This window comes from Pogoniulus pusillus, chromosome 28 (assembly GCF_015220805.1).
Source record: "Pogoniulus pusillus isolate bPogPus1 chromosome 28, bPogPus1.pri, whole genome shotgun sequence".
NCBI lineage: Eukaryota > Metazoa > Chordata > Aves > Piciformes > Lybiidae > Pogoniulus > Pogoniulus pusillus.
In genome coordinates, this window is record NC_087291.1 from 13,560,396 (window position 1) to 13,587,242 (window position 26,847).

The window sequence follows — 26,847 nt, forward strand, 5'->3', positions numbered from 1 at the left end:
CATTTGAAATCAGGCTGAGGGTGACTTACAAAATTTAAACAGAGAATTAAATTCCATATAGTTTTTCAGAGAAGCAGTGAGTAATACAGTCCATAAGGTTTATGGAATAAACCAAACAGAACTATTGGGATACAACAGTTTAATGATTACAGATATATCTTACCTTAAACGTAGCTGTTTTGAAGCTATAGATTAAGGCACTCATGTGGTGGTGAATTCTCAACAGTCTGACCTCTGTGAATTTTATGTCAGCTACTCATATGTGTCTGGACTTCAGAAAAGTACCCATTTTGCTTTGTTTTCTCAGTTGCTGTGCACAATCCTTCTTCCATCTGACCCTGAAATAAACAAGAATGAAGAAAACATTTTCAAAACCCTACAGCTAAGCAGAAATAAAATAGGAGGCTTTTAAAAACCTGCATTGTTACTACAACGTCAAAACTAGCAGCAGAGCTTCAGAAGGCTATTTTAAGGAAAGCTGCCAACAAGAAGAGGGAAAATCTTGACATTCCCATCAGTGCTTGAGAGGCAGAGTTGTATCTACTCAACTCCGCCTTCCTACATGATGAAAAATAAATCTGAGGCATGGCCTTGAAGTTTCAACTCTCAAAACACTCTGCTCATCTGAGTTATGCTCTTCCCACAGTTATGTTGCCATTACGCTTCTTAGTGTCATAATTGGTGACACAGAAGTAAAAACCATTCCAGAAAAAGGGCTTTAATTCTTCAGTTCACATATAAAAAGCAATCAAGTCATGGCCAGCAGGTGGCAAAACAGAAGGGTGAAAACTAGGAAATAAAACACATTGGCCACCTTGAGAGTCTTCCTATCCAAGCAACACATGGTGCTTTTCCCATTCACTTCATTGAAAGACAAAAAAAGTGTCCTTAAAGCATAGGAATTAATAAATAAATAAATTATAAGTTCACTTGAACACATGCAGTAACGTGGGTGTCTCTGATGAGGCTATATAGGCTGGATGTTAGGAGGGAGCTCTTCTCAGAGAGAGTGATTTGCCCTTGGAATGAGCTGCCCATGGAGGTGGTGGAGTCACCATCCCTGGGGATGTTCAAGAAAAGGCTCTATGAGGTAGTGCCATGGTCTAGTTGTCTGGCTAGGGCTGGGTGCTAGGTTGGACTGGATGATCTTGGGGGTCTCTTCCAACCTGGTTGTTTCTATGACAAAATGTCTAATGTTTAGAGGTTCTTGCCCTAGTTTTATGAAAAGATTTGAGATTCATGAAGCTTGCCTATTTTTAGTAAAGTTCTATTGAAAAATGATAAGCAAATCTATGGTTTGCATATTACCTTTAAAGATACTTCCTAAAGCAATTTGTTGGGTTTGTGGTTGGCAGTGGATTGGGATATTGCTGTGTCACTAAAATGAGTAATCATCATTACCTGGGCAGGTAACACCTCACTAATCTCCTTCAACTCTAAAAAAGTTTCACAACCAAATTATCCACCCAAAATGTTCACATCTGTAAAAAATTCTTTCTTCCTTTCTTTGAGTCTCTTTGTCCCTAAAGGTGCTGCCTGCAGAATAAAATCTGGCATACACTGTTACTTTCACCTTTAGCTTTTGCAGCTTTGAGCTTCATCTGGGATGAACAGAACTAAAGTTTATGTAAACCAGTTGTTATTTATGTCATCATTACAATAACATGGTGGTATCACTTACTGACCACAGGCTAGCAAATCCGTCTGGATAAAGAAACTTTTTGTTCTTTGTGTACCAAGAAATTCCTTTTGTCATCCTCCTCTTCTACTCTGCCCTGGTGAGACCTCCCCTGGAATATTGCATTCAGTTTTGGGCTCCCCAGTTCAAGAAAGAGTCCAAGGGAAGGCTACAAAGATGATTAAGAGGATGGAGCACTGACCTATGAGGAGAGGCTGAGGGACCTGAGGCATTTTGGTCTGGAGAAGAGAAGAGTTAGAGGGGATCTAATCAATGTTACTAAATATCTGAGGGCTGGGGGTCAAGAGGGAGGGGAAAAACACTTCTTGATTGCACCCTGTGATAGAGGTAGTGGGTGTAAACCGCAGCACAGGAAGTTCCACCTCAACGTGAGGAATAACTTCTTTACTGTAAAGGTGATGGAGCACTGGAACAGGCTGCCCAGAGAGGTTGTGGAGTCTCCTTTTCTGAAGACTTTCAAGGCCTGTCTGGATATGTTCCTCTGACCTGAGCTAGATTGTATGGTCCTGCTCTGGCAGGGGGGTTTGACTCAGTGATCTGTGGAGGTCATCATAGAATCAGTCAGGGTTGGAAGACTCCACAAGTATCATCTAGTTCCAACCCCTCTGCCAAGGGCAGGGTCACTCTACCCTAGATTAAGCTGGCCAGAGCCTCATCCAGCTTGGCCTTAAACACCTCCAGGGATGGGGCCTCAAACACCTCCCTGGACCACTCATTCCAGGCTCTCACCACTCTCATGATGAACGACTTCCTCCTCACTTCCAGTCTGAATCTCCCCTCCTCCAGCTTTACTCCATTCCCCCTACTCCTGTCACTACCTGATAGCCTAAAAATTCCCTCCCCATCCTTTTTGTAGGCCCCCTTCAGATGCTGGAAGGCCACAAGAAGGTCACCTGGGAGCCTCCTCTTCTCCAGAGCAGCAATTTTTCCTTCTTTGAAAAATACTAAAACTACCTGCCAGCTGCTGAGTGTTACCATGTAAAAAGTGCTTATTTTTCATAGTGACCTTAAAGTGAAATGTAAATACCTGTGCAGTACAACTCTGCTATGACTAATGGAACACTTTAATTCACCACTAGAATTGCCATTTCTTGAAGCAAATGGCCATATTAAATTTTAATACTTAGATAGTTGAATACTTTGCTGGGGTGCAAGTCCAAACCACAGCAACATTTCTTTCAGTAGTCATGGGAAAACTTGTGTTATTGTCTACACCAGATTTATCACTGGTTAGTGTGTGGTTTATGTAGTTCTACAGAACAGAACCATGGATTGAACATTTTAGAGCAGGTTCAAGCATGTTCAGTGCTTTGTTGGCACTATTTGCCAATATTCCATCCAGTGACAAAAAACATTCAAATTTATCTTTCAAATTTATCTTTCAAATTTATCTCTTTTGTCCTTTCTTGTATGCATAAAGATCACTGTTTCCCTCACCTTTTGTTATCAGGCAGGACAAATGGAACATCAAACAAATGCTCCTCTGAGGTCTACTTTAAGACTATTTGTCCCCCATATCGTGTAACAGATCACAGAGCAGAAAGTATTTCTCAGTTGAGTGGTTTACCACTGGCTGACTTATATTTTTGTAGAGTTACCTCCTTTTTCAGGCAATCCCAGAATCATTTGGGTTGGAAAAAACTTCAAAGATCATCTACTTCTGATCTATGCTTTCTAAACCGTGATACTCAAGGTCTCTGAACTCTGTCTCTGAACACTTCCAGGGTTGGAAGTGTTCCACAGCTTCTCTAGGCCACTTGTTCCAGTGCCTCACCACCCCTGTGGGGAAGAATTTCTTCCCAGTGTTGAATTTAAATCTGACTTCTTCCAGTTCAAAGCCATTGCTCCACTTCCCATCATAACATGACTTTGTGTAAAGTCCCTTTTCTGCTGTCTTGTAGCTCCCTTCAGACACTGGAAGGCTGATCTAAGGCCTCCCTGGAGCCTTCTGTTCTTCAGGCTGAACAGCTCCAGCTCTCAGCTCGCCTTCATGGGAGAGGTCCCCCACACTCTGATCATCTTCTTGGCCATACTGCAGAATCCACACTAAGAAATGCCAGAGAGAATTTAGGCCTCCTGCTACAGACACATGAGCCTCTCTGCTTGGTGTACCGTCCGTGCATTTCCAGTTGTCCACAGTTCCAACACTCCACTCCCAGTATTGCTCAAAGCTCTTGAAAACTTCCATTCCATGGATGAATAACGTTGCCCACAGAGTGGATCAACTGTTAGAGACTAGACTTCAGAAATATTTGGGCAAGAGAACAATATGGATTTGCAACAACCAACTCTGACTCTGATTTGAGGTTTGCTTCAGCCTGATCACCGTTTCTACCGCGTTTAAATTTAAACAAACAAGAAAATGGAACACAAGGAGCTAAAAAGTCATGCACCATTAAATAAATTAAATAGTTCTTTTAGAAATGCTAAATTATTTTTTGTCTTCACATAGCATATGCCATGGGTTTAATTTATTATTAGTTAGGCTGTTAAATTGACTGAAAATATAACATTATACCTTAATAAACCCTACTGTAAATGCAAAGCACATCCTTAACTAGGAACCCACAAGTGATGCTTCCATATTGTAACACATATAGTCTCCAGAATTAATCTATTTGTAATAATGTATTCATAAAATTTCTAAATATGGGAAAATTAAGGATTCTGATAAACAAAAATGCAACCCTTTTCAAAGTTTCACAGATTCTACCATATGTCAAAGTTCCTCTGCGTCACCCTGGCCACATGCTTTCCAGTTTAATGCAGTTAATTTTCCCCACTCAAGAACTATTTTCAGTCTAGCAGTTCAACTTCTCAAATTGTGAAATTCATAGAATCATAGAATTTTCAGGGCTGGAAGGGACCTCAAGGATCATCTAGTTCAAACTCCCCTGCCTTGGGTGAGAACACCTCATACTAGATCAGGTTGCTCAGAGCCCCATCCAGCCTGGCCATAGAGAACTTCAGGGATGAGGCTTCCACTATGTCCCTGGGCAACCTGTTCCAGTGTCTCACCACCCTAATGGCGAAGAACTTCTTCCTCACATCCACTCTGAATCTACCCACTCCTAGTTTTGCTCCATCATGTAACCACAGCACACAGATACTACAGATAGTGTGATGCATATTTTCTCGCCTCCTATCTACCTATTACTGGCAGAAGAGCCATACAGCACAAGCACAAATTAATGGATGTGACACAAACCTGTTCCCTCTGTTCACTGACTTTCCCATATGGAAATAAAGATCTTCAGCACTGAAAGCCTGCTTGCCCTAGGGCTTAGGGAGCGTTGCCATATGACATATGTTTCTGCATGTATTCTTTTAACTGCTGTTTTGAACTAATTTTTAGGTAAGCTTTAACTGCATAATAATGCTAATTGTATTTATATATCAATATAGACTTCAAAAGCCTTGGGAATACTTGCTGTAGTTACTAAAAGGTAGTTTGCAGCATTTCCTTTCTTTTTTTTTCTTTATTGTTTCCACTTTAGAGCACTGCACTGAATCCATATCCACTTTCCTTAGCTAATGTTAGTTGGTGTAGGTCCAGGCCTGCGGTGGAGGCGGTTTGGTCCCGTTCCCCAACTGGCTGCTAAAACCTGTTCCTTGCAAGCTTCGTTCCTCACAGCACACTCCTTCCTCATGGCTGCTGCACAGATTCTCCTCTGCCTTCAGCCACCCACTCAAGCCTAGCCCCAGGTGTTGGCACCCTGGCGCCTGCCCTCAGCCCCCCAGAAGCTGTGGATATTCAGCTTGCTGAACTCTGTGGAATTGGAGCTACAGTACAGAGCTCTTGGCTGGCCTTCTGAGGCTGTCAAATTCCAGTGAAATCAAGAAGATTTCTTCTGCTGAGTGGAAAAAGCATGCAGAAGGACTGTCAGGATTGAGGTCTTACCCACTACATGAGTGGAAGAAGGAAAATGGAACTCTTTCAATGAGCCTGTTTGCTTCACAATATAAAACCACATAATGAAAGCACATTCACACCGTTGTAATTTTGTAGTGTTTTATCCTTCAGTCTCATTTTTCATAGCAATTTCTCTGATTTATCCATTCCCTTTTTTAAATGTTGTTTCGTTGTTGTTGTTGTTGTTGCCTGTTTATTATTGTCATATATTTTTAGTATTTTTTTTCCTTTGGATTTTTCTTTTGCCTTTTTTTTTTTCTTTTTAAATTGACAAGATTTCATCTCTGTTTGTTAAAGAGAACCAGCTGTTTTCTTCAAAGATAATTTTCTGAAGCTGTTGTGTGCCATAATTACACTGCAATTACACAGCAATATCCATAAAAGCAGATGAGGATTCTATGTGTCCTTCTGACTCATTAGAAGTTGCAAAAATGATGGATGCTGTCTTTCCTAGCTTGACTATTGCCCTCTGTTGGCAAACCCAAGTCTTGTCAAATCGAGGAAGAGCTAAAGCAAAGAATATGAGAAAACCTTTGCAAGGAGATTAATTTCACTTTTGGTAAAGGGAATAGTGAAATAATATTGAAGCAGGAAAGTATTGCCAACACGTATTTTATGGAGAACACTTTGAGTGCCTTAGCTAATGTTTGCCATAAATCATAATTATATACATTTTGTGTTCCATTTTCTGAGAAGCCCTTTTTTTTTTTCCACACAGTCAAATTACTTGAGCAATTATTCTCTTTTCAATTCAGTTTCACATTCATGTCAATTCCTTATAGAAACCTTCAAACAATTTCTTCTTTTTAAAGATATGATGAGACTCCATTCAGTTCTGTTTTGTTCTGTTGCTCTGACATGAATTAGCTGAAAAAAGTCAAAGCATGTTCTTATGGCTGTGGAATACCTTGGATCTTCGTGTTCCAACTGTGGAGATGAATAAAATCAGAGAGCTTCTTTCTTCAAGCAGACCAAACCAAATTCCTTCTGAATCAACAGACCAAAAATAATTTCATTTCAGAATCAGTTCTCAAATATTTGAGATGAGAGAAGAGAGTCCTTTGGATAGGGAGGGAGGTGAGGTTTGGGGAGTTGGGCAGGCTGGGTTGTGTGTGTGGTTATTTAATTAAATATTGGCTCAGATGAGCTATTTAATTTTGTTGGTTCGTTTTCTGGTTAGCGTTTAGCTTGGTGACTTCTGAAGGTTCTGCATGATGAGTGTGAGCCGAAGCCAAGAGGCAGTGGTGCTGTTTGCATTGACTTTCAACAGACTCTTGTTCACTCATGTTGGAGCAGCCACTGAACTCTCTGATCTTAACTTGTAAAAGTATTACGGATGGGGTAGAATTTCAGCAAACAAATGAGCACCATTAAGACCCTGCAAAGTTTACTGTGAGCTGCAAGTCAGAGGAGACCTATCAGCACATTAATTTCTCCTGGCATTTTTCAGTTTTCAACCAGAACTGGATCCTGATACAGTTTCAAAACATTTACTTTGGCATGGGCATCAGGGAGTATTCTGGTTTTGTAGCCAACTGGTCAACCAAAGCATATGAGGTGATTATTAGTCCTCCAGTGACTTGCAGCAAACAGACCTTGTTTAAACAGTAAAGTTAAACAAAACTCACTTTAGAGAATCTATTTGGGAGGGGGGAAAAAAAGGCACTGGGAGATAAACATGTGCTGTATTTTCTGTTCTACTTCTAGCTCTCATAGCATCTACGATGTGTTTCTGAAGTTATAGAACTTTTAGTTGCTCAGAATTGAAGTGACTCCTTTAACTACATGCAAGGATCAGATCTTGCTAAGGCTAACACAAACACAGGAATAAATTTTCTTATGCCTACATTATTTCAGCACTGATAGCTAAGGCAACTCGAGCAAAGCTTCATAGGTCAATTATTTCTCATTTAGCATCACAGAGTTGACCTGAAATTTCTCTATTTTGCCTTTCCCCTCTCTTTTCATCAACAATCAATTGATATTTCTAAGAATATTTCCTCCCCCATCCACCCCATGAAATGAAACTTTCACACCAAGATATAGTGAACACAATAAGAAACCTACCCCAGGAAGAATGAAAACGTGGAGAGACACTACTGTTATAAGATGAGGAACCTGTGCACTTTGTCCACTGCAAATGCTCTGCCAATTTTCTGTTTGTCTAAGGCAGTAGCTCTTTCACTATGTAAGACAACTGCATAATTGCAGGACTTCCAGTTTTTCCTCCATCTAGCCATTGTTGACTGAACGGTGTTGATTAGCTTTCAGTACAACGCCTGACAATGGTTCTGCAATCATTCTGCACCAACACATTCATGCCAATGATCATCATACCTAATGAAGTGTATTGTTGGAGCCACAGCTTTTAATCTGCTGCTCTTCTGGAAGGCATCAATTTCAATGCTAAGTGTGAATTTTCTGCACTTCCTTTGCATTTTGCTTCTAGAATCACTTTTAATTCAATATTTGGGAGGGGGGTTCTTTTAATTATTTACAGCAATAAAACACCACCACTCACCACCACTGTGCTGATTTGAGGCTAATTGGAGTATTTTAATGAGAGAAATTAGATTTTTGGCTGTGAAAGAAAAAGAATGGTGATGTCTATATAACCCATTCATTCTGCTGGGACATATAAGAACAAGGACACAAAGAAAGACAAAGTCAGTCCGTGGCTTGCTTGCTTGCTGTACTAAATTCTCTGCCTGAAACTGTGCATCCCAACTAATAATTTCCTTCTTAATACCTCTTGCCAACTTTTTTTCCAGCTCACCCTGCACATAAGTGGGATCCTGAAATAAGGGAAAGGGTGGAAAGAAGGAGGGGGGTTGGTTGGGAGCCTTCTTGGGCAGTCTGGCTGCTTAGGAAGGGGGTTTGTATTTCTGTATTACTTTTAACTTGAATATAGCTGTAAATATTTGCAATATATTGAATACATATGCTTGTAAATTGTGCCAAGCTGTAAATAAAGCTTCCTTAACATTCAGCTGATTGAGTCTAGCCTGGTGAAGTCGGGGGGGGGGGGGGGGGGATAACACCCAAACCACTACATCCACCAACAACCACCATCAACCCAACCACCACCTCTGTATTTTAAAGTAATTTTAAAGCAGTATATTTAATAAATTTTATCAAGTCTCTGGTACCAGAATGCTAATAACCTCTTCACAATATTCAGTTTGAATATTTTTTGCTGCTGTATATTCTTAAAATGTCAATAGATAGGGAATTAGGATTCAGCTACTGAAGTGAAGGCACATTTAAATACACTGCAGAGAGCAAGGACACCAAAAAATCACACACAGAGAAGTCATATTTGTGCATATGTAACCAAGGCAAACCCTGCAGGAGTTTGCCTTGGTTATGAACTCATACTTCTTCCTTTTCTCCCCTTTTACTAGCAGGAGTTTGCCTTGGTTACAAACTCATACTTCTTGCTTTTCTCCCCTTTTACTAGCAGGAGTTTGCCTTGGTTACAAACTCATACTTGCTTTTCTCCACTTCTACTGAATCTCTGCTTTTTTTGAGGCATGCAGTTTTGATGGTGAAATTGTGACTGTGAACCATGTAAAATCGAAACATGACTATGATCTGTTTAGATTCATTAAAATGTAGTGATGAAAAGAGATAAACCCTAAAGTCAATTTAATAATCAGCCTCTGGAAATTATGATGTTACAGTTAAATTCAATCATTTAAAAAGAAATAAATCTGAACTGTGTTTATTTGCCTCTAAATTTTCCTAAATGTTAATATTATTTGTGTTGTGAAGTCAAAGTTTGCATATGTCCCATTACAAGAAATACAAGAAGAGACAAGGAGATATATACACTGGTTATTGCATGCAGGAACTGCAGAGATCTTTGCTTCAGAGATATCAGGACACATATCCTGGTGTAAAAATGTCTATCATAGAATCATAGAATCAACCAGGTTTGAAGAGACCCCCAGGATCATCCAGTCCAACCTAGCACCCAGCCCTAGCCAGTCAACCAGACCATGGCACTAAGTGCTTCATCCAGTCTTTTCTTGAACACCTTCAGGGATAGAGACTCCACCACCTCCCTGGGCAGCCCATTCCAATGGCAAATCCTGAGCACAGCAATGCTTGTGTAAAAACACTTACATGGAATACATAAACATAAACCTAGTCAAATATTAGAAAGTAATCTTGAAGAAAAAGAAGTATTTTTTTCCTGTACCTGAAATCCTCATTTGAAATGGTTTGAAGATGGGAGTGGTAAAATGAAAGTGCCAGATACTTGGCCAAAGTACACCACTGAGTCAGTCGACTTGGAACAAGCAAATGCTGGTTTTCACCAAATGACATTGCAGTGAAGGCCTTCCCAGATAGTTTCATGTTTAAAATGCCATTAATACCTACAATTTATCTTATTGAAGATGAAAAATGAAAGATATCTTTTGTCCCTTTTAAAAAGATTGTTTTACCGGGACTAGTAATGACACTTCCAGATGTACAACAACCTGGAGGCATTCAGCAGTTCAGGCTATTCTCTTTCAAATGCTTTACTTTTCCCTTTGAAAGTGTATAAATCATATAAAATCTTCTACTGACCTCTGCCACCAGATTATTTTCAGTTTATTTTTATGCTCTCTCTTGTACTGGTGTGATGTATTCGATGATGCTGTATGTGTGTATGTACAGCACATTGCTCACAAACACTATTGGTTTCATTATTTCTGATTTAGGATTAAGATCTGTCTTTCAAATTCACCATTTCTGTCAAATGCAATCATTTTCTGCCTGCCTTTACACATAAGATCAATGCTCTTAGAGTTCAGGTTTCTGTGAATGTCATCCTGAAGTTGATGGTATTTCTGGTTCTTTATTGCTTTCTGACATATCAGTATACTTAAGTACAATTTTTCTCCAGTGCCTGAGGCTGAGTTGACTGAAGTGGTCCTTCAGTTGCATTCTGTCATCTGTGTGTTGACCATGACCTTCATGGTTTATTTATAATCTAGGAGGTTATGTCTTTCCTTGCTCTAGCAATGGTATTTTAGCATAGCTCTTTACAAAATCTTTCAGTTCTGCAAATTTGTGGGCTCCCTTTCCACAATATACTGCAATAAACAATAGCAATCCAGCTTGGAATTTTTGAGGAACATTTCTAGATGCACTTCCAGCATCATCTTAGATTGTTGCTCACATCGCCTGCTGTCCTTCAGATTCAAAAGAATAATCACAGAATCACAGAGACATTCAGGTTGGGAAAAAAACCCTCAGGATCACACAGTCCAACTCATATCCCTGCTCTACAAGGTTCACCCTAAACCATACCTCCAAGCACTGCATCCAAAGGACTTTTAAACACATCCAGGGTTGGTGACTCAACCACCTCACTGGGAAGCCCATTGCAATACCAGACCACCCTTTCTGTAACTTCTCCCCCGCCCCTAATATCCAGCCTAGGATGAATGATCTTTGCCATCTCTGGACCATATCACTATGCTATGGGTTCTTAGATGAGGTCTCACTGTGAGGTCTTTAATGATCTGGTAAGGAATCTGCTCAATTATGCATCGTCTGCCTGGGAATGAATGTGTCTGGTAGACACTGAAAAGGATTAAGCCTGAAGAGTTTATGGTAAGATGAGATCTTTAAGAGCCTTAAACAGCTGATAAAATATGAACTAGACATCATTAGTGTTTCAGACTATGTAGAGTGTTAATTGCATTTGGAGTTTCATGTGGGATTTTTGCTACTGGCTAAACTTCCACTATAAACTGAGGAATGATACTTCCTTGAGCAAAACCACTCAATGAAATTAATGACGTGATTCATGTCAGTAAATATAATATGATGAGGCTACATTCTAGCTTATTAGCCAGAACACAATTCTTGTATCAACAGCAGAGACAAAAAGGTATGAGTCTTCCATTACCGGATGCAAGCTACCTATCTGCACAAGTAAATACTCCTGAGTAGCTTCCCACCCTCAAATTTTCAGAGACATGTGGATTAAGGAGAAAAATCTATACAGAATAAATCGATGTTGCTATCCCAGAAACACAGATTCCCTTTGAGATATTGTTTGTAAAGCTGGTAGATGGTATCATTCTTAGAGTCACCTCAAAATTGCTGCCTTTAGGGGGGTTCAGTAAACTTTAGTGCTAAGAGCTTAACCCAGGCATTTTTCACATGCAGGTTTTATTGTCACAATAACCTTTAGTCTGTGCTTCTTATAAGTATCCTGGACTTCTTTCAGCAGCTTTGAAAGCAAATAAGTCTTCTAGGTGAACTATATATGCTGCTGGCATCACTGCTATGCTTTAGTCTGTGCACTGCTTCCAAGTGTATCAGTGCAATGACATCTAAAATTTGCATCTCTACATATGAAGCATTTCATGATATTAAATCCTCTGCAGTGTCTCTTCTTGTGTAACTGCTTACAGACTTAAATATTTTGCCGAAGTCCTTAGCACACATTTTGCTTCTCACAGGCTCACAGGATATTAGGGGTTGGAAGAGACCCAAGAAGATGATCGAGTCCAAGCCCCCTGCCAGAGCAGGACAATCCTACCTAACACAGATCACAGAGGAACACATCCAGACAGGCCTTGAAAGTCTCCAGAGGAGACTCCACAACCTCCCTGGGGAGCCTGTTCCAGTGCTCTGTGACTCTCACAGTAAAGAAGTTCCCCCTTGTGTTGAGGCAGAACCTCTTGCTACAAAGTACACCCATTGCTCCTTGTCCTATCCCAGGGAGCAGTGATCAGAGCCTGTCCCCCCTCTCCTGGCAGCCTTCAGATACTTATAAACATTTATCAAATCCCCTCTCAGTCTTCTTTTCTCCAAACTAAAAAGCCCCAGGTCCCTCAGCCTCTCCTCATAAGCCATGCCCTCCAGTACCCTCATCATCCTCATAGCCCTCTGCTAGACACTCTCCATCAGATCCCTGTCCCCCTTAAACTGGGGAGCTCAAAACTGAACACAGTATTCAAGATGAGGTCTCAGCAGGGCAGAGTAGAGCAGGAGGAGAACCTCCCTTGATCTGCTGGATACACTCCTCATAATACACCCCAGGATCCCATTGGCCTTTTTGGCTGTGCCATGGTTAACTTGTTATGCACCATGACCCCCAGGTCCCTCTCCACAGGGCTGCTCTCCAGCAGATCACCTCCCAGCCTGTACTGGTGCAGTTTATTATTCCTCCCCAGATGCAGGACTCTGCACTTGTCCTTGTTGAACTTCATCTGGTTCCTCTCTGCCCAGCTCTCCAGTCTGTCCAGGTGTCTCTGGATGGCTGCACAGCCTTCAGCTGTATCAGCCAAGCCTCCCAGCTTGGTGTCATCAGCAAACTTGCTGAGCAGACTTCTATGATAGAACTAAACTGAAAATCAGTTCAACCCAGTATTTTAAAGTAGGTTTAAGAGAACAAGGCTTCATGAAGGCAAGAGTACACACTGAGGCCTTGGGCTGTCAGTCTGCACTTAGTTATCAAAGCACATAAGCTCATGATGTTACTCTTGGTATGGAAAATCCTACTAAATGAGGCTTAAGCACTTGTTTTAAGAGAAATAAAGCTGCAAATGAAACTGCCACCTAGCAGAAACACACCATCACCTCTGCTACCAGCTGTGGAAAGAATATTTGCATTCCTAGCTTGTAAAGTTATCTCCTCCTCCTCTTCCTCTAAAGCTTAGCAGTGAACAGAGAGATTGCTGACAAACTTTCTATAAGCCACGTGGCTGTCAATACACTTTTCTAAGCATGAAGCCATGACTCTTTTCAGAGGAGCATCTTCTACATGACATAGATGTCCTTACAGGAGTCCCAGACGCAGATATGTGTACCCCTGCTCAGATGCTTTACAATTCACCTGAATGAACTCATCATGGGTCAAGTGTCTGAAATTAGTATTAGGATCTGCTCATCTCTATGGTGGGTGCAATTAGTACTGCTGACTTAATCTCTTCTATCACACACAATGAAGACATAAAAAACCCCCAAACAGCAACCCACCAAAAATGCAGAATCAGTTGATCCAGACACTTTTGTTGCAGATGAATGGGAATAACAGGACACAAGTCCAATAATGAGTGTCATAGTCCAAAGTACAAAATCACAGCTCATTTGTAAAGCTGTTAACACACATAACATTTACTCTCCTATTTAAAAATCTGGAGTATTTGAAAGGTTTAAGGGGAAAAGAAGCCAATAATACTTGATGATTCATTAGTTTGAGAGGCATGCATGCTCTTGTTAAGACAATTAAGGCTTTGGTCACAAATCCTTTGGTTTCATTGATCTGCCAGAAATCATAACCCTGGCTCATTTTATACTTGACACTGAAGTGGTCTGAACAAGGGGGAAGATAGGTAAAGCAATTACTCTGTGATATTTGCATTGAATTGATCCTGCAGCTTCAAAACACAGATCAGTGACCAAATGCTGTATTGTGATATAACATGGCCTCAGCAAGTGCCATCCATCCTGCACAGAAAGCAAACAGAAGGCTTCTGTGTTTACATCTTGAAAATTGGATAGGATAAAAGTGTCAAATAATTTTTGTGCAAGTTCTCCAGGGAAGAGCCTTGGATGTGTGTAGATGCTCTGACACATCAGTCATCAAAACAGCACCTTTTGATAATAGAATTAAAATGATTACTTATAGAGGGTGCGACTTACTTCCTTTATAAACTCCTCTCCAAAGAAACTGTTGAAATCTGCCACCCAGCCATTAGATTTCCCTTAGAAAAGACTTCTGGTTTGTCATCTTTAAGCCATTTGCTCTATATTAGGTACATGAGAGCTCATAATAGAGACTTGTCACCCAGTAGAGAGGCGCCAGAATCACCTCTAAATCATTGGCTCAAAGTCCAACAGCTGCCAAAAAGAAAAGCCAACAATACAGTGTGGATGATCTTGGAGGTCTCTTCCAACCTGGTTGATTCTACGATTCTAAGTTTTACCCATTTCGTATTTACCTTCCACCATTCTTTTGGTTCACAACATTCTGAAATATGAAAGTATCTAAAATACTTAGAATCACAAAATCAACAAGGTTGGAAGAGCCCTCCAAGATCATCCAGTCCAACCTAGCACCCAGTCCTGTCCAATCAACCAGACCATGGCACTAAATGCCTCATGCAGGCTTTGCTTGAACACCTCCAGGGACAGCGACTCCACCACCTTCCTGGGCAGCCCATTCCAATGCCAATCACTCTCTCTGGCAAGAACTTCCTCCTAATATCCAACCTATTCCTCCCCCTTCCTCCTAATATCCAACCTATTCCTCCCCCTACACAACTTGAGACTGTGTCCTCTTGTTCTGTTGCTGGTTGCCTGGCAGAAGAGACCAACCCCACCTGGCTACAGCCTCCCTTCATGTAGTTGTAGACAGCAATGAGGTCACCCCTGAGCCTTGGGATATGTCAGGATATTTATCTGAAACTCACAGTTACACATTTTTGCCCCAGAAGATTGCTTCTAAATGTTATATTAAAAAGCACTGAGTCTCAGAACTGTTGTCTAGGCAAGATAATCTCCATGTTTAAAGTTAATTTGAAATGTTTTTTTTAAACAATCCATGTTCCTGTTATTTATAGAATACATTTGGCTGAAACCAGACAACAGTGTTCAGGAGACAGACACAGTTCAAAAGCTGTAAACATTCCCATTGTGTCTCTCAATTTATTTGTCGTGGATTATGAAACTAGTTCTAAACTCCTTGTGTCCAAAGAGTTTTGAATAGGAAAAAGTGGCATTGTCCAAAAGGTTTGTCGTTACAAGTAGGGCCTATTTAATTGTAATTCATAGAATCATAGAATAGTTTAGATTGGAAGGGACCTCAAAGACCATCCAGTTCCAAGCCCCTGACATAGGCAGGGACACCTCCCACTAGAACAGGTTGCTTGAAACCTCATCCAACTTGGCCTTGAACACCTCCAGGGAGGGAGCAGCCACAACCTCCCTCGGCAACCTGTGCCAGTGTCTCACCACCCTCACTGCAAAGAATTTCTTCCTAACATCTAGTTTCAATTTCCCCTCTGCCACTTTAAACCCATTGCCTCTTGTCCTGTCATTACAAGAACCTATCAATAGTCCCTCCCCAGCCTTCCTGTAAGCACCCTTCAGATACTGGAAGGCTACTCCAAGGTCTCCTCAAAGCCTATTCTTCTCCAGGCTGAAGAGACAGGTGGGGTCTGATGAGAGCAGAGCAAAGGGGCAGAAACTCTTCCCTTGCCCTGCTGGCCATGCTGCTCTTGCTGCAGCCCAGCACACAGTTGCTGTCTGGGCTGCATTCACACTGCAGGCTCATGTTGAGCTTTTCATCAACCCAGATTCCTGGGTCCTTTTCCTCAGGGCTGCTCTCAGCCATTTGCCACCTAGTTTGGATTTGTGCTTGGGGTTGCACCGACCCAGGTGCAGGACCTTACACGTGGCCTTGTTGAATGTCATGAGGATGGCCTGGGCACACCTCTCCAGCCTGTCCAAGTCCCTATGGATGGATCCCTGCCCTCTAGCAAGTCGACTGTGCTGCACAGCTTGGTGTCATCTGCAAACTTCCTCTGTCCCTATCACTGACACTAATAAAACAGAGTCTTTATCAACCTCCAAGACTATGCAACTTCAGTATTTTAAAATGACAGAATGTGGAAAATAGATTGTCAAAAGGAAATTGGGATGCTGCAAAATTAGAAGCAAAAATCTGAGAAGGCAGCACTCCCCTGCTTCTCTGCAATGTGACTGTAAATCTAGCTTGATTTGCACTTACTTAAGCCTTGCTGCAGTATGCACCAATCCTTCGATGCTCTCAGATAATCCTGCTTAGTGAGCCTAGATAGAATGCTTGCACAGAAATGTCCACAGAAGGAGGCTTGACTTACGAATCAGTCTGATGTTTAATGTGTTAGCCTCTCGAGGGATGCTGTAGTGATCAGTAGCAAGTTCAGATCAGCTCATGTTCTGCAAGAAAACACAAGATACATGCTTCTAGGTTTCACAGATAAGAGTGGTTTGTGAAGACATTATCATGGCCAGCAACAGAGAAATTGACATCGAGTTTGGAAACCTCATAGGGAAGTTAGATAATTGAAAACTGAATTTTACAGAGACACAAACAATTGTAATCATGGCACTAATCGTGTTGTATATTGTGTTAGAGATTTACTCATCTGATGAAGTTTTCTTCTAAACAGACATTTTGAGTCAATGGTTTTACAGACAACATTAGCATACAGCAAACTGATCAGCAATCGGGACTGCTGCCTGCAGCTGAAAGAATTAGTCTTCATATTTGGTGATACCTTGGGGTTTATTTTTCCTGATACTACAAAGGGATGAAGACACAACCTGTCTGATATTGCACATGTGCACTTAAAGACTTATGCTTTGCCACTCTGTCACTCCTTCAAAAAGACAAGATCACTGAGCAGCAAACTGCTTTGAAATAAGACCTTCTGAGTCTCCTGCTAGAGATCTGCATGACAAAGTTTTCATTGCTGCTGCTATTTGGCTCACCCTAGGTCGTTCAAAGCTTACATGAAATATTAATTCCCTTGGCTAGGGAACAGTTTTTCATCTTGGCTTTGCATATGTACTGGGTTGGTGCAATCCCAAGCACAAATCCAAAGTGGGTGGCAAATCGCTGAGAGCAGCCCTGAGGAAAAGGACCTGGGGGTCTGGGTTGATGAAAAACTCAGCATGAGCCTGCAGTGTGAGTGCAGCCCAGACAGCAACTGTGTGCCAGGCTGCTGCAAGAGCAGTGTGGCCAGCAGAGGAAGGGATTCTCCCCCTTTACTCTGCTCTTATGAGACCCACCTGGAGTACTGTGTACAGTTCTGGAGGCCCCAACACAAGAAGGACATGGAACTATTGGAGTGAGTCCAGAGGAGGCCAGGAAGATGCTCAGAAGGCTGCAGCAGCTCTGCTATGAGGACAGAGTGACAGAATTTGGGCTCTGCAGCCTGGAGAAGAGAAGGCTTTGAGGAGACCTTGGAGTAGCCTTCCAGTATCTGAAGAGTGCTTACAGGAAGGCTGGTGAGGGACTATTGATAGGTTCTTGTAATGACAGGACAAGAGGCAATGGGTTTAAAGTGGCAGAGGGGAAATTGAAACTAGATGTTAGGAAGAAATTCTTTGCAGTGAGGGTGGTGAGACACTGGCACAGGTTGTCCAGGGAGGTTGTGGCTGCTCCCTCCCTGGAGGTGTTCAAGGCCAAGTTGGATGAGGTTTCAAGCAACCTGTTCTAGTGGGAGGTGTCCCTGCCTATGTCAGGGGGTTGGAACTGGATGAGCTTTGAGTATCCTTCCAGCATACACCATTCTATGATTCTATGATAAAACATTCCAGCAAGTGCACCTGAAGGGGTCTCACTCTGAAGAGCATTCAGTCAAGATACCTTGCTTCAAGATTTACAAACACAGGCTGACAAATCAACCTAGCTTGATCAGTGGAAGGACTTGTGCTATTTGCTTGCAGATTGTTCCCACTGGCTACCAATTTAATGTGGGTGTGGGAGACAGAAAATTTCAGTATCAAATTTTTGCAGAGTCACCATTTTTCAAAAATTTAGATGGTTTCATCTAACTGTTTCAAACAGCTCTAAACATAGACCAGAAAAAGGGATATAAAACATTCAATGAGCACATATCTGGCGTCACCTAAAGCAAGAACAGAATTATTCAGTAAAATTAGGAAAAGGTCTTATAGCCAAGAGAAACAACCCAAGAAGCAGGTAATAAATGCACACAAAAGGCTTTGGGGGAGTTGCTTTTAACGTAGGCATCTTGTGTGCATGTTGGAGGAAGCAGTGCCACTTGTTAAAATGTGCTCTTTGGGTTAGTCAGATCTTAGGAGTTAATAGGGAATTAATCATCTGTACACTAGGGGAGAGTGGTTTGATCGATACTGAAAGTAAGGCAACACATCTAATAAGCACATCTTGAATAAAATTCCTGCATGCACTGACTCATTTTTCTTAGAATATTAAACCAATGTAAGCATTAGAATCTGTTTGGAGTGAGGGTGATCTCAGCAACACTTCTACTGGTCTAACCAAAGTGTACTCATCTCTATATCCACAGATATGCAATAAGCACTTCTAATACATTATTAACACAGAGTAAAAATAATAATGGATCAGGAATTAATCTTTCATGAGCAATATGAAGCTCTGGTGTTGTGTCTATTAAAAAAAAAAAAACCCAAACCAACACAAAGGACAAAAGCTCAACTCCCACATTTGTCTAAATTAACAGAGAGTTGAAGATTTCCTTCTCAAGCAACAATTTGAAGTTGGAGTATGTGCTGTAAATAGGACAGAATAGTTATGATTTTTTATAGAATTCAATTAATTGAAGCATCCTAAAGAATGAGTTATTAGATCTAAAAATTATGATGTAAGTCCAAAGATGTCTTTTGATTAATTTTCCCATTTGTCTTTTTCTTTTATTTTTAATAGCTGGGCAGGGTCATAAGTTGGAGTAAAAGACTGACAGTAAAAAAAAAACCCTGTGCTTTATTTAGTGTCTCCAAATGCACCTTACAAAGGTATATGTTATTCCCTGAGTTACCTATTCAGCAGTCAGAGAAGCTACCCCATGGGTCTAGTTACCCTGCGAACTAAAACATGCTCTAATAAACTGATGCAACCTCTGATGCACCTTATGTCCTCTGCAGCAAACAGAGGGAAAGGAAGAAAATTAAATACTCAATGTTTCTTACAGGTTCACAAATCAGAAAGACAATAAAAGTGCAAGATTTTTCAGCAGCTCTTCTACTTTTCCACCTCATGGAACTATTTCAAGTTGCACAGATGGCTTTTATGGGAATGTTTTAGCTCAGGCAGGTGACTTGCTCTGGGTTGGTTTTTTTTTTCATGGAATAAGCAGAAGAACAGGGATAACTAAGACAAAATAAAATTTAGGCTCGAGGTGGGGAGAAAGTTCTTCACTGAGAGAGTCATTGGACACTGGAATGGGCTGCCCGGGGAGGTGGTGGAGTCGCCGTCCCTGGGGCTGTTCAGGGCAAGATTGGACGTGGCACTTGGTGCCATGGTCTAGACTTGAGCTCTGTGGTAAAGGGCTGGACTTGATGATCTATGAGGTCTCTTCCAACCTTGATGATACTGTGATACTGTGAAATCAGGAAGTCAATTTGGCAGTTCTGAGCTGATATGCTCCTGACTGTCTCATCAAGACTGAAAAACTCTGTACTGTTTCCAAAGCATCACAGAATGTTAGCAGCTGGAAGAGACTGCAAAAGATTGTCCAGTCCAACACCCCTGCCAGAGCAGGATCACCTGGACCAGATCACACAGGAATGCATACAGATGGGGTTTGAATATCTCCAGAGAGAGAGACTCCACACCCTTCCTGGGCAGCCTGTTTCAGTGTTCTGTCACCTTCACAGTGAAAAAACTCTTTCTCATGTTTACATGGAACTTTCTCACCTTCCATCCATTGTCCCTTGTTCTGTCATTGGGCATCACCAAGCAGAGCCTGACTTCAGCCTCTTGGCACTCACCCTTTACATATGTATAAACATGAATGAAGTCACCTCTGAAATAAACTTCCATCACTGAGAACAACTACTGTGGAACAACTGTAGTTCCTGCCCCTGTCTATTCATCCAATCTGTTATGCAAGGACAGGTAAAGTGCCAATCAAGCTATGAGTGAAACACCAGAGAGTCTGAGCCTCGTCTTAAAGATAACAATTAAATTGTTAATTTAACTGAATTAACTGAATTGTAAATTGTGGTGATTTTTCTGCCTAAGACAAGGCAGGAAGCTCTGAAGATAGGGCAGAGTGTGCAATCAAAGGAAGGAACCACTATGGCTATCTGAAAGGGAAAACTATTCAGTCACAAATCGATGCTTATAGGTAGTGGAGACAAAGACATTGCCCTCACAACACTTTTGACAGGTCAGATTTCTTCTGTGAAAATGAAAGAGCTTTCTGGCAGAGAAAAAGTATGGATGTTTGGAGCTCTGGGGTGGGAAGACTTGCGGAAGCTTCATGAAAACATCCTTTTGGCAAAACGTAATGGGTGAAAAGGGACTTGAAAACTGAGCTGCTCTAAGGTTGAGTTTACCATTCCAGAGAAGTACATTCACCAGAGTCAGATAGCTTCAACGTCTTACTGTGTCTTATTGAACGTTTTTACATACTATTCATGTGACCTCTGTGGTAGTGCTGTCTGGGAAATGAGTGAGCAGAGATTTTAAAAAGGAACTCACAGTGTTTGTAAACTGAGAATAGAAAATGTGAGCATTTGTAAACTGAGAATATAAGCTGTGAGCATTTGTAAACTGAGCATATAAGACTGTGAGCATATAAGCACCACTCCTTGGGTGAGTGATTTATTCCCACGAGACAAACACCGCTATGCCATTTGTGCTTCACTTCTTCAAACATTTATATCAGTGATTTAAACATTTATACTTGTCAACTTATACTAGTTCTTAAGCTGGCCCAAATGAGTTTCTGTAGTGCACTCTTGGGAAGGGCTGGAGCTGAGCTGCACAGATGGGAGATGCCCAACCAGTGGGTCAAGTCAGCTGCAGCTCGTGAGCAGCTCAGACCAGTTTAGTTCTGCGAACTACAGAACAGGCAGGTTCTTGGCTAAATTGGATCATTCAGGAAGATGAGAGCACTTCCATTGACTTGTCAACATACACAGGCCTAGGAAGGACAGAACCTTGTACAATAAGGAAGACTAACAGTCCCTGCCATTATTAGGGTGGGATTGTTTTATTTGTAATGATGTCAGAAGGCATTTGTCTGTAGTGTGAGGAGGACAAGGTAGGTAAGGGAGCACAGTGATGTTTTAAGAGTGACAAATTACAGAAAGAAGATGCGCAAGCTACAGCAAATGAATGTAAAGCACAACGCTGAGATATGGTTACGCATTACAGAGCACCATTTGTGGAGGTCTGGAGGTAGCTGCAGCCCCACAAAGTCTCCAGACTTTGAACGAAACTAGCTGAATAGAGCAACCTCCTACATAAGTAAGAAAGTAGAAACTGAAACAGATGGAAATAGGTAAGAGTGGTCAAAATTAGTTTGCTTCAAAAGTAATTAAGCTCTAACTAGTGACAATGAGAACAAGTAGATGACAGAGGTGGTTATCTTGCAATGACTGATCTAGTAGTGTTTTCAAGCCCAGGATCAGCTTCTCTATGCTGTGCTGTGAAGAGCTTGGCTTGCCAAGTGGAGGTTACTAAGTGCAGTAGGTGATGCAAGGTCCTCACTGCTCCTGTTTTCTCAGCAAACACGTGATAAATAGCAATTAGCATCCACCGATAGCTCTGAGTGTGCCTCTTTTTAGATCTTGTATCCTCCAGAAACTGATTTTGTAATTAAAGCAGAATTTTCAAGAAATCAGCCTGTCAACCTTATACAGTCTTGTTCTTGCAATTTCTTAGCTGCTACCCAAGTTTCCTGCCTAATTTAGACAAAGACTGAGTGATGCAAGTAATGTCATCATTATGCTTGATAAGGAGCTAGTTACAAAGGAACTTAACCTCTGCTGGAAGGCAAAAGACACTGAAAATTCAAAGTTGCTTTTTTTGGAAAGCTACAGAAACTCCTTTGTCTTTTAAAAATGGGGCTGAAGGAATTTACTGATTGTCATAAAACAAAGGCAGTAATAATTTTATATATATATATCTAATGCCTTTTTTCAGTGTTTTCTGTGAGCCATTCTTTCTCACACTCATGGCAAATAGATGTACTCAGATACAACTTAATATTTAATACCAGAAAATTATGATGTCGAGGGCTCGGCTTCCACTTTGGTCTTATCAAGAGAATCCTAGAATCGAATCATAGAATCAACTAGGTTGGAAAAGACCTCCAAGATCATCCAGTCCAACCTATCCCCCAGCCCTATCCAGTCAACAAGACCATGGTACTAAGTGCCTCATCCAGGCTTAGCTTGAACAACTCCAGGGACAGTGACTCCACCACCTCCCTGAGCAGCCCATTCCAATACCAATCACTCTGTCTGGGAAAAACTTCCTCCTAACATCCATCCTATTCTTCCCCCTGCACAATTTGAGACTGTGTCCCCTTGTTCTGTTGCTGGTTGCCTGGGAGAAGAGACCAACTCCCACCTGGCTACAACCTCCCTTCAGGTAGTTGTAGACAGCAATGTCACTCACAAGTTAGAAGGCTGCAAGAGGAGGAGAGGATGAAGAATTTCAACAACTGCCAGAAGCATGTTCACAGCAGGAGAGATCAAGGTCCTGACCAAGTGTGCACTGTACATTTAAATCTCAGCAGTTCTGAGACTATTTAGGCCATGTTTCTCTCCTCCCCTTGAGGAACAAACTAAATACTCTCTGCTACTCAGAAGGATAAAAAGTGTTGAAAAATGTGCTTATTTACACTGCAAAAACATTCTTTTTCTTTCTTTTTTTTTTTCCATCCACTAGTTCAAAAATTTCTCTTTCTTTCAACTACTGCTTTGCAAATCTTTGAAGCTTGCCAACGAAGTCAATGCACTGAAAGAAAACACTAAAATGTTAAACCTGCTGTTTGAAAGAGGGCCATTTCCATGCTGATGAGACTTCCTTTAAATACAAGTCCCAAACTTGTGGAAAATGAATCAATATTATTCACTGAAGGAAACCAGTTGGGACCCCCCTCAATGTCAGCATCACAACCTCCTTAATTTATTCAAACACAACCTTTAATCAGATGTCTCAAGGCATCTGTCTGAAACTTACTCTGCAAAATCTGTATGCCTGAATACATAGAAGCTATGCTCCAAACATGATCAAAACCCTGTTCCAAAAGTGTAAGCTTGCACCAGCTAAACACTTGAGTGGAATCAAAGACCATCTCCCCTTCCAGGTCAAATCTCCATTTGTAATTGGCTAACATTTAATTTCAGTTTACACTTGAGTCTGGTAGATATGCCCTGAACATAGTGAAGCAGCCCAGCTCCACACAACAGAAAAGTGAGAACAAACTCTTGTTGCAGACCTTCTAGTAAAATGCCCTCCTTTGCTTGTAGATTTAACCTCAAATCTCCCTGAAGTGTCATGTCTGATAGCCCTCAAGCCACTTTTTTCACCTTGTAGGTGTTCATCTTTTTTCCTGAAGCTGTGTTAATGTGAAGAATGAAATGAGCAGTGCTTCAGTGCAATAAATTACAGAGGATGCTTAGTTTTTATGCCTTTTATCCAATGACAAAAGGATGTGAAGGACTGAAATACAACTTTGGGAGTGCTTCTTTAAGCCAAACTCTCTGACTTCTGGGTTATACATTCAGGCATGTTCTAGTCCATTCCTAGGGCATGACAGACCATTGATTATTTTCTGCAGAGAAGAGAATTAAACAGATGATCTAACCTATAGAACTTTCTCTAAAAACAGAGTGCCACCACCATGCTATCAGGCTTTGATTGTACTTTAGAAGAATGGTATGAACCTTACTTCATTTCCAAGAGCAAAGCATAGATAGCCTCTTTCAAGAGCAGGTTTGTGAGATTTCTGGTCCTCAGACAGTGTTGTCTTAGACAAGCAGCAGTGCCATGCAGCACTGCCAAACTGACATTCACCAAGGAATGGTGAATGGTTGAATCAGTTTTGGGATGCTGGGTAAACTTAATCCTCACCACTTCCTACCACCGCTCTTCCCCTCCTCTCAAATGGTACAGGGGCCCTAACAGCAATCTCCTCATTCTTAGGACCAGGTGCCTATAAATCACAGAACTTTAGAGGTTGGAAGGGATCTCCAGAGATCATCTAGTCCAACCCCAACCCCTGCTGCAAAGCAGGATCCCCTGGGGTAGTTCACACAGGAACACATCCAGGCAGGTTTTAAAAGTCTCCAGAGAAGACTCCACACCCCCTCCGGGCAGCCTGTTCCAGTGCTGTCACCCTCACTGTAAAGAAGTTTCTCCTCACATTGAGATGAAACCTTCTCTGTTCCATTTTGTAGCTGTTGCTCCTTATCTTATTGCTGCTGACCACCAAAAAGAAATTGGCTCCATCCACTTGACACCCAGCCCTCAGCTATTTGTACACATTGATGAGATCTCCTCTCAGTCTTCTCTTCTCCAGACTAAACAGCCCCAGGTCTCCCAGTCTCTCTTCATAGGGTTGATGCTCAAGTCCCCCAGTCATCCCTGTGTCTGTCCACTGGACTCTTTCCAGCAGGTCCCTGTCTCTCTTGAACTGGGGAGCCCAAAACTGGACATAGTATTGCAGGTGTGCTCTTGCATTACAGTATCTGGTGCAGACTGTGTCTCATTCACACTGAAGGATGACATGGCTACAAGAAGTTCTTCATAGCACCCAGCTCTAAACTGACACACTTGTATGCATAATGCTTCAGAAAAGGTTTTAGTGACTCGCCTTAGTTCAGTTCACCCATCCTCAGTCACCTGAGTCCAGACTTACAAGTGATGCTTTCCAGAACCATGCAAATCCTGGGACTAAGAATCATCAGTTTCTGTCTTTGTACATTATTATAGCATTACTTTATGGTATGAAATCAGAGCCTGACTTTATTAGATTCTGTCCTTTGCCTCCCACTCCTCCTTCAGAGTGGGAGTGAGAGAGAGCAAGACAGTAATTAAAAAACTCCTAGAAATCAAAAGCATAACATTTCCCTCTGCTAACTTTATGAATTTAGACTTTACCAAGCAGAAAAAACACCTCTTGAAATATAGCCAACATTTGTAATCTTAACTCATGTTCTAACTTAATTTTGCTTGAAGGCTCTAACTGCAGGTGTCTGGGTTGCTCCCCCCACCCCCCTCCATTTTAGAGAAGTTGTCTGCTGCGTGCTTGTTGCATCAGACAAACTTTGCTGAGCTACTGAGTTCCATTACACACGCACAAAAGTACAGTATCACCTCATAAAGCACTTCCAAGCTTCATCATCTGAGTAAAGATATGACAAGGCTGTTTATCAGTAGGTAATAAGACAGATAATTTAACTGTACAAGCTCTAATTGGTCTAATTCACTAACTGACCTCTCACCACTTGATTCACTAGTACAATTGAGCTCTGATAAAGCCTTTAATTGTAAATTGCACACAGCTGTGAGCTGCTTCTCACGCTGGCACAAAAACACTATCATCGACTGTTTCATCTCTGCGACCTGCTAATTTGGAGCATATGTAACTGTTTTTAATGCTGAAGGCTTGACATACCACAAACAGCAGATGTTGCAGCTGCCCCTGAGACGCTTTATTTAATTCAATTACGTCTTTTGGAGATATGTAAAAAAGCTAGGCGAGATGAGAGAGGGCAGGAGAATGTTAAAAATGGAGCCCCTGGTTGAGGCCCAGGTGGCTCGATAGGCAAATGATTGGGTGAATGTCTAAATGATCTTTTTAATTGAGTAGACTGACGGCTAATCAGGGTCATGAAGTGTTATCACACTGATGAGCTGAGTGGAGCCCTGGGCTGCTCTGCAATTAATGCTGCTTTTGTGAAAGGAGAAAAAAGGAAGATAATGTATACCATCTGGCAATTGTTTATGATAAAAGCAGCAGTTTGCTACAAATTCAAGTTAAATGCTATTCATAACATTATTTCTTCTGCTGCTGTAGAGGGCAAGGACATAGAGCCCAGGCCTTTGTCTGACTTTCTCATTCTCTTTCAACAAGCAAAACATTCATTTGCTTCCACGTGTGTTGTTATTAATTATTTGCCTGCTTGCTAATGCATGGCCCAAATGATGCTCTCTTTGAAATGCCATGAACAAGTCCAGCAATCGACATTTTGGGTGCTTCATGCCAAAGCAGCCTATGAGGGATAAACAAAGCGAGGGTCTCAGCTTCCAGTTAAAAGCCAGATAAAATAAGTCAGGTGTTGGTGGGTCCCCATTCCATCCTGCCCCCATTCCCTTCCATTCCATTTCATTGCAAAGAGCATAGCTATTTGAAAGAGACATTTAAAGGTTTGGAAAAGAGCTTGTGTTTGAGAAGGAGGGGGAAAATTGAAGGCTGACAACAACTAATCTGAGCAACCTGAAGGTGTCTCTGCTCATGGCAGGGGGGTTGGAACTAGGCGATCCTTGAGGACCCTTCCAGCCCTGGCAATTCTGTGATTCTAACTATGCAGAGAGTTATCACTTGGTTTAAGAAGGCAGAGCAAAACAGCCAGCCACTAAGCCAGGGATGTTCCTGGGACCTGACTCTGGCAAAGTATGGAGAAGCTGATAAATACTAATGACAGCATAATACTGAACTAAAAAGTAGCAGCCCTATAAGTGCAATACTCTTCTGCTAATAGGTAG